Raw genomic sequence first — 9,631 nt, 5'->3', positions numbered from 1 at the left:
ACTTTACTAGCTTAAGTAACTAATGAAAGGTAGTTACAAAAAAATCAAGACAACCTCCCCCCCAAACAACACGAAACGTGTGTTTATTGTTAGATAACAGATTTGTAAGTTGTTTTTCTGCAAATTGCTCAGTAACTAAGACCTAAGAAAATTTCTCTAGATCCACTCCTGTTCTTAAGTAGGCTAGATGATGCAAAGGGGTTTTCTTAGCCAAGGAAAGAAATGTGAAATCCTCCCCTTTTGTTTCTTTCTGTGGCTTTGGACAGCTTTCAGATTTGCTAGACAGGTCACCCTTTGCTGAAGTCAAATACTGTGCTTCAGACCTCATTCAACATCACCATCTATGTCATCATCTGCTAATTATATCATTACATGCATGTACATTATAGGTATTTAATGCATGGCACATTACCCTCTTTGACCCCCCTCTTTCAATTGATAAATGTGTTGTAGCTTCATAGACACTCCTCGTATAAGCGAGCCTGTGAGTGCAGTATCATATGTCCCTGTGTGAGTCTGTGTCACACTCAAGTAAAGAGAAGGGTCATGCTGGTTTCAGCATTTCCCTGAGGGAATCGAGTCAAAGGGCTGGGCCTGGTGAGCTGCAGCTTTAGCTCCCTGCATCAGAATAATTCACTGAACATCATGCCATCCCCTCTACTTCAGTGGTATTAGACAAGCAGAATAAATGTCAAAGACTGCAGACACAGAACAGAGAAGAGATACAGAGCTAGCAGATTAGTAATGCTGAGATTTTCAAGTCTTTGTGTATGCTCATAACTAGCTAAGTTGTCCCTGGCTCGACAGCTATCTTTGGGCAACATCTGTCAGGGAGAAAAGGGTAAACAACAGCTAGACTTAAAAAAGGAAGATGGTGGGAAGAGATGGCAGCATTCAAAAGAAACAGAGTGGAAACATTTTACTAATCTCTCTTGCCAGACCAAAAGCAGAAAATTGGTCATGAGAAATGAAAACCAGGCCATGCAGGCATCCCCTCGGATACTAGCTTTCAAATGACGGCCTTGATCTTTCTTAATATGGTCTAATGGTGCTTGCAGAGTGATTCGGTTTCTGGACTTGGGCCCTGACTGCTCAGCGATAAACCGTGATGCACTGAAGAGCAACTGAAGGCTAAAGTTAACCTCATTACCAAACAGTTCGTCTTACATAACAGTTTCAACAATGACACAGGCTGGAGCAGCGACTCTACAGCCCGAATGAGAAAATGCTTTTAGCCCTTTATTCTGTCACACATCATTTTGAATTTGAGTAAACAAAGAACCCAGAAAGTTCAGGGAACAATTAAATTGCTTCATTGACACTGATGAAAGCTCATCAGTAAATACCTCGGGGGACAGATATGTCACTATCTGCTCTCTTGTCACATCACCTGTCAGTATAAATGCAGCTAACCTCCTGGTTGGGTCCAAACAGGGATCCCTGTAATTGGCACTTGTTATCTTGGTTAAACATCAGAGGAAGAGAGGTGTGTTCAAGTAAACATTCACACACACACACATGCGCTAACTGAAAGAGTGCAGTCAATACCCAAAGGGAGATGTCCAAAAACCACCACCACTTGTGGTATGTTTGATAGGTTGCTATCAAATTATATTTGTGCAAAAGTAGTACATGAAATAAAACATAATAACGAGCAAATGATTTCATTTCACAGGCTCAGGTATTCATTGCTCACATTCCTGGCATTAAATCCAACAACTCACAGGAGAATTCAGCAGCCAAACACACAGAAGTCATCAAGCACATGAGAGTCTCTGCTCAGCGAGTGCTGCAGGAAACTGACACACTCACAGGTGGCTCTGCTGTCAAAGATGAATCCTCTTTGCTTTCATCAATCTGACTTTTAAGAGTAAAGTCAGTTTCTGAATTCTCTGTATTCCTGTCCCATTAGTCTGTTTTATAATATCACACACCTTATTATGATTTTTTTTAAATGACAACAAGCAGAATTATGCCTAAGAAAAAGAAATTAATCAAACATATTTTTTTTCCAAAATATTACGTTTGCTTAGTTTTTGTAGACAAATATGTGTAAAATGTGCTTTTGTTGCTGCCAGATGTCACTCTCTTAGCAGCTTTATTGAAACAGGTATTGAAGGGTAGAAAGTTATCGCATGTGGCAGGGCTTTAAAAACACTAAAACTAAAGGTTTCAAAGTCACAGCATGGGGTATTTGTTTACATGGATGTGTGTTGTTAATTAGACAGCTGTGTTGTAACAACCATAAGCTCCATAAGCTTCATGACAAATAAAGTGCCATCTGGATAAGCTGGGGAGAAAATGAATTGGAGACCAGTTTGTCTCTGATTTTTACTGCTGCTAAACTGTATTTAGATACATGGAAAAAACAGGAAAGTTTGATTAAAGTTAACAGCATTCCCATTGAGACTCCCTTTTTTGTCGCCCAGTGCAGCATTCTGTTTTCCCTCAAACCAAAGGGAAATTTAGGGAATGTCATGGGCTAGTGACATATACTGCTTGTTGTTAAGGTAGGTGGCAGTAAAGCATTGGCTTCAAGACACCAACATGGTGGAAGCCAAAAAGTTCATGCGAAAGCTTCATCACAATCTCACTTTTTAAGGAACTGCTTATGAAGCTAATGACCAGAGCACTAGATGCAGTGACCCCCAAGCAAGGCGAGTGGCTCCAGCAGATCCTAGGAACAACATCGGAGATCTCTGTCCAGAGAGTGCAGAGGAACAGCTAAGATACTGCAGGACCCTCAAGCTCCCAGGCCTCTGGTAGAAGACCCGAGCTTGAAGGATAAACCCCCCGCAGGGGAGAGGGGGTGTTTTTTTTTTAGTTTATATCCTTATATTTATGTATATTTATGATCTACTATAAGCGACCACTTGGTCGTAGTGAGAAGACATGCAGATTTACAGTATTTTTGGGACCATAAGGTGCTCCGCATTATAAGGCACATTACGTGAAACAAAACATTTAGATAAGTCAAACTTTACTCAACTCATTCTTCTTGCTTCCTCCACTTCTGTACCATTGATTCATTAATGTTGAATCCTCTGGCAGCTGCTCTATTCCCATGTTGTTGCAGTATATTAATAACTGACCTCGTATTGTGGATGGATTATCTCAGTTGTTCTCCTGACTGAAGTTTGGTCCGTTTACAGCATCCTGCCATGTGATTGCATTTGTCTCTAACCATCAGGAACCTTCACGTTAACTTTTATCGAGTGGAAAAAAGTTGGCGTTCATCCTCCAACTCCTCCAACTCCAGGCCTCGAGGGCCGGTGTCCTGCAGGTTTTAGATCTCACCCTGGGTCAACACACCTGAATCACATGATGAGTTCATTACCAGGCCTCTGGAGAACTACAAGACATGTTGAGGAGGTCAGTTAGCCATTTAAACCAGCTGTGTTGGATCAAGGACACATCTAAAACCTGCAGGACACCGGCCCTCACGGCCTGGAGTTGGACACCCCTGATCTACACAACCCCTGGCCTAGTTGTGACCCTAAAACCTCAAAAATGCCTTCAAACTCGAATTTCTAGGAGCAGTTTTATGCTGCTGCTTGCTAATGCTAAGTAAGCTGTCCAACATATGCTGAGTTTCAACCTTTTTATACTAAACTTTTAACTAAATAAATACACACTCACCTCAAGCCATTACTAAAAACTGGCAAGGATTGAAGTTAGGGTAAGATTTAGAAATGCTTAAAAGAGCTGTCAAAATCAGTGATTGTTCATGCCTGATGGGAGGACGTGGTTCATCCTCCCATCAAAGAAACCTAATCCTCTCGCTTTTAAAATAATGTAGTACATAGAAATGTAATTAATAAAAATATTATACTTTACATTTCTACATTTCATGGGACTAATTCCATCACTACTACAATAGTCACCACACTGTTTATTTTTCTAAGACAGTTACTACCATCACACACTAATCATTTTCAATGTTTTTGTAATTTGCAGTAATTTAATTGTTAAATGTTAATTAACATTCATGAACCCTAATACTTCCTATCCTAACATCTCTAAAATTAGAAATATCCTGTCTCAGAGTGACGCTGAAAAACTAGTTCATGCATTTATTACTTCCAGGCTGGACGACTGTAATTCATTATTATCAGGAAGTCCTAAAAACTCCCTGAAAAGCCTTCAGTTAATCCAAAATGCTGCAGCAAGAGTCCTGACAGGGACTAGAAAGAGAGAGCAGATTTCTCCTGTATTGGCTTCCCTTCATTCAAAATCCTGCTCCTCACATACAAGGTCTTAACCCTTTAAGACCTACCATAGAACCAAGTCCGCCAGAGCTTACCTTGATATTTTTACATGCTGTAGTGTCATTTTTGGGAACATTTCAAGTTGCTATACATCAATACAACCACTTTAGCCCAAACTCTAATAATATGTATGCATTAAGTGCATAATAACTACACAAATTGCAAAAAAGTGCAATAAACTAAAAAAAATGGAAAATCTTTTTTTTTTTTACATATATTTCTAGTTAGAGAAATTTAAGAGGCTTATCCCTCAAAACTGTAAATACAAAAAAGCTGCACAAAATAGTCTGCAACAACAGGAAATTTATTTTGAATGTCTTCATAGTTTTATTTTTGAGATACACCAATTTTTATATACTGCAGGAAAAACGAAAATAAATATTATAATGCGAATTTGCAAAAAGAAACAGCATATGCATCAAAATAAACTATTTCCAGCAGTGCAATTTGAGTTCTAAGCATCCCAGAAACTATGCAGAAAAGCACAAAGTCAAACATGACTTTTAAAAACACCAGTGTAGGCTTATAAGGCCACAAAGGTAAAAAACTACATTTTCCGTGAAAGTGACGTCACTTCAGGCAGGTAATGACGGACATTCGATCGTTCACGCTGACGTCTATTCCAACGTAGGAAGTGTTTTGAACAGCTGATCGGATTGGCAAAGCGTGTTTCTGGAATATTATGTTTTTGTTGCTGCAAGAGCTTTTTATACAATTTTTGCAAAGCTATATGTGGAAGAAAACCGTGACCTAGGGCACATTGATGACATAAAATGTAAGTACAACTCCTCTGGTTTCATATGCAAAAAAAATTATTGCGCTAGCTTATGCAGTTCTACAGGGGTTTAAAAATAGTTACGCAAAACGGAGTGTGCCCGCTCCGACTGGTTGTAAAGGGTTAAATAATCAGGCCCCATCTTATCTTAATGACCTTGTAGTACCATATCACCCTATTAGAGCACTTCGCTCTCGCTCTGCAGGCCTACTTGTTGTTCCTAGAGTATTTAAAAGTAGAATGGGAGGCAGAGCCTTCAGTTTTCAGGCCCCTCTTCTGTGGAACCAGCTTCCAGTTTGGATTCAGGAGACAGACACTATCTCTACTTTCAAGATTAGGCTTAAAACTTTCCTTTTTGCTAAAGCATATAGTTAGGGCTGGAACAGGTGACCCTGAATCCTCCCTTAGTTTAGTATTTAGTATTTATTTATTTATTGTCATTGTCAAGAACAATGAAATTGCGTTTGGGGCTTCCATACAACCCCAAAAAAAGAAGAAAATAATAAATACCCCTTAAAACCCAAGTGTACATATTTAACCCAGTGTGACTCCAATGCAATAAGACAATCCTTAGCAATAATGTTCGTAGAAATTCAGACAAAGACCTGAGAAACATGACAAAATACAACAATGCAACCCATTCAATATTATTGTACTGTGAGATATGATATCAGATATGATAGTTATCTATTTAAGAAAGAGGGGGGGGGGGCAGGAGGGGGAAGAGAATAAAGATATGATGCACCAATGCAGACCAGTTCATTGCTATTAAGAAGTTGGATACGGTTATTGTCCGTGAGAGGGGGGCAGAGAGTTCAGGAGCCTCACAGCCTGTGGATACAGGCTGTTGGCCAGTCTGGATGTTCTGGCCTGTATAGACCTGTACCTTCTCCCTGAGGGCAGCAGATGGAAAAGGTGGCACGCAGGGTGATGTTGGTCCCGCAGGATACTGTGCACCCTCCTCAGACAGCGAGTGGGGAAGATATTACTGATCTCTGGCAGACTTGTTCCAATAATTCTGCCAGCTTCTTTCACCACCCGCTGGAGTGCTTGCTGATCGGCCTTGGTGCAGCTGGGGAACCACACTAGAAATCCATACGTCAGAACGCTGCTGATGGCACAGTTGTAGAAGTTCAACATCAGAGATCTGGGAATGTGTGCGCTCCGCAGTCTCCTCAGGTAGTAGAGGCGCTGTTGGGCCTTCCGTACAACTGAGGTGATATGGTTGCCCCAGGACAGGTCCTCGGTCACAGTTACCCCCAAGAATTTAAAACTGCTCACCCTCTCCACCGCCTCACTGCCAATGAAGAGAGGCAGATGGTTGTTATGACCCCTCTTCCGGAAATCTACAATGATCTCCTTGGTCTTTTTGGTGTTTAAGACCAAGTTATTGTCGTGGCACCATGACTCTAGTTGTTGCACCTCTGTCCTATAGTTTGTCTCATCATTGTTGGATATAAGTCCGAGCACTGTAGTGTCATCTGCAAACTTAACAATGAGATTGGACGCGCAGGAGGAAATACAGTCATGGGTGAAGAGAGTGTATAGCAGAGGGCTCAGAACACACCCCTGAGGGGCACCGGTGTTGACCACAAGGGTGGAAGAGGTGTTCTTACCCACTCTGACACTCTGTCTACGGTTAGTGAGGAAGTCCACAATCCAGTTGCACAGAGAGGAGTTAAGTCCCAGTTGGTGGAGTTTGGGACGGAGTTTGTATGGCCGGATGGTATTAAAAGCCGAGCTGTAGTCTACAAAGAGGAGCCGTGCATAGGTGTTCCTGTGTTCCAAGTGCTTCAGTAATGTGTGCAGCACTGTGGCGATCGCATCCTCGGTTGACCGGTTCTCCCTGTATGCAAACTGGTGCGAGTCCAGGGATGGTGGAAAAGCAGCTCTGATGTGTTTAATGACCAGTCTCTCCAGGCATTTGGCGGGAATGGGGGTGAGTGCCACAGGTCTGAAATCGTTCAGACATGTGACATTTGACTGTTTTGGGATGGGAACGATGGTTGCTGCTTTGAAACAGGATGGTACCAGTGAACAGGACAACGAGGTGTTATATATAGAGGTGAAGACGTCCGCCAGGTCCGCAGCACAGTCTTTTAGCACCCGGCCCAGCACTCCATCCGGCCCGGCCGCCTTCCTGGTGTTAATGCTCCGGAACACACGCCTCAGCTCATGAGTGCTCAGGACCGGAGCAGGGTCGGTTGAGGGGAGAGGGGACAGGACAGGGTCGGTGTTCTCCCTGTCAAAACGGGCATAAAAGAGATTTAGATCCTCAGCCAGAGTAGAACTGTCGTCTGAGGGTGATGGTGTTCTCCTTTTGTAGTCCGTGATAGCCCTGATGCCCTCCCAGACCTGCCTTGGGTTTGTGTTGTTCTCAAACCTGGCCTCGATACACCTCCTGTGCTGCTGCTTGGCAGTCTTGATGCCTCTTCTCAGGTTGGCCCTGGCAGCACTGTATGCCTCCTGGTCCCCGGATTTGAAAGCGTTGTTCCTCGTTCGAATAAGTTGTTGAACTCCGTGTGTCATCCAGGGTGGATTATTAGGGAACACACGGAGTCGTTTCCAAGTTGTTGCATTGTCCACACAGAAACAGATGTAGTCCAAGACAGTGGAGGTGTAACTGTCCAATGCGACACGATTGTCAGTGTCCTGCACCTTGAATACATCCCAGTCTGTGCAGTGGAAACAGTCCTGAAGCATCGGAATAGCATCCTGCGGCCATGTTCTCACGGTTTTGGTTGTAATCCCAGTGCTCTTGATCTTTTGTGTGTATATTGGGTGTAGCAGAAGGGAGAGATGGTCTGACAGACCCAGGTGGGGATAAGCCTGGGCTCTGTACGCATTCGCCATGTTGGTGTACACCTGGTCCAACGTTCTATCTCCTCTGGTAGCACACTTCACATTACGGTGGAAATTGTGAAGTACAGATTTCAGGTCCGCGTGGTTAAAATCCCCAGCCGCAGTAAAGACACTGTCCGGGTGTGCTACCAGGCTGTTATTGATGCTGCTGCTCAATTGTGCTAACGCTAGCTTAGCATTAGCATCTGGTGGAATGTAAACAGCGCAGATGTAAACGGCAGAAAATTCCCGAGGGAGATAGAATGGACGGCACTTTAACACCAACAGTTCTACCTCTGTACTGCACAGTTTTTCCGTTAGTTATGCTGCAATAGACGTAGGCTGGCAGGGGGATTCCCATGATGCACTGGGTGTTTCTTTTTCAGTCACCTTTTTAGTGAGTATGTGTTTATACACCTCTCTGCATTTAATTTTTACTTATTATAACACTTTATAACTGACTTGCAAATAAGATGCAAGTTTCCTGCAACAACCGGACTTGCCTGCAAATTGCATGTGAGTACAGGCTACCTGCACCTTATCTGTGGGTCATGTTATAAAGTGTTACCATTAATGTTAATCTCTGGCTCACATCTTTGTCCTGTCTTACTTCCCTAACCCCAACTGGCCGCGGAGGATGGCTGCCACTCCCTGGTTCTTCTGGAGGTTTCTTCCTGTTAAAAGGGAGTTTTTCCTTCCCACTGTCACCAAAGCGCTTCCTCATATGATTGTTGGGATGTTTTCTGCTTTTTTGTATTATTGTAAGGTCTTTACCTTACAATATAAAGCACCTTGAGCCAACTGTGGTTTTGACTTGGCGTGATATAAATAAAATTGAATTGAATTGAATTGCTTCAATAATGTTTAACATCATGCCTTCAAGTGGCTCAAAAGTGACAGCATGTCGCTTTCTTGGGTGATTTTTAATATAAGTTAAATCCATCCATCCATTCTCTGCCGCTTATCCGGGGCCGGTTTGCGGGGGCAGCAGCCCAAGCAGAGAAGCCCAGACCTCCCTCTCCCCAGCCTCCTCCTCCAGCTTATCCGGGGGAACACCAAGGAGTTCCCAGGCCAGCCGAGAGATATAATCTCTCCAGCGTGTCCTGGGTCTGCCCCGGGGCCACCTCCCGGTAGGACATGCCCGGAAAACTTCGCCAGGAGGCATCCTTGTCAGATGCCCGAACCACCTCAACTGGCTCTTCTCTGAGCCCCTCCCGAATGGCCGAACTTCTCACCCTATCTCTAAGGGACAGGCAAGCCCTCCTTGGAGGAAACCCATTTCCGCCGCTTGTAAATTTCCCACATGTGGGACTAATAAAGGTTATCTTATCTTATCTTATCTTATCTTGTATTCGCGATCTCGTTCTTTCGGTCACTACCCACAGCTCGTGACCATAGGTGAGGGTAGGGACGTAGATCGACCGGTAAATTGAGAGCTTCGCTTTTACACTCAGCTCTCTCTTCACCACAACAGACCGGTACAGTGTCCACATCACTGCAGCCGCTGCACCAATCTGTCTGTTGATCTCCGGCTCCCTTCTCCCGTCACTCGTGGACAAGACCCCGAGATACTTAAACTCCTCCACTTGGGGTAGCAACTCGTCCCAGAGTGAGCACTCCACCCTTTTCCGGCTGTGGACCATGGCCTCAGATTTGGAGATGCTGATTCTCATTCCCACTGCTTCACACTCGGCTGTGAACCATTCCAAGGTGAGCTGGAGGCCATCACCTGAAGAAGCCAACAAAA

Source organism: Diplotaxodon limnothrissa, linkage group LG2, assembly GCF_057381915.1.
Source record: "Diplotaxodon limnothrissa isolate DT_005_m linkage group LG2, D_limnothrissa_male_GT1.1, whole genome shotgun sequence".
NCBI lineage: Eukaryota > Metazoa > Chordata > Actinopteri > Cichliformes > Cichlidae > Diplotaxodon > Diplotaxodon limnothrissa.
The sequence above is the reverse complement of the archived record's forward strand: the minus strand, read 5'-3'. Positions refer to the sequence as shown.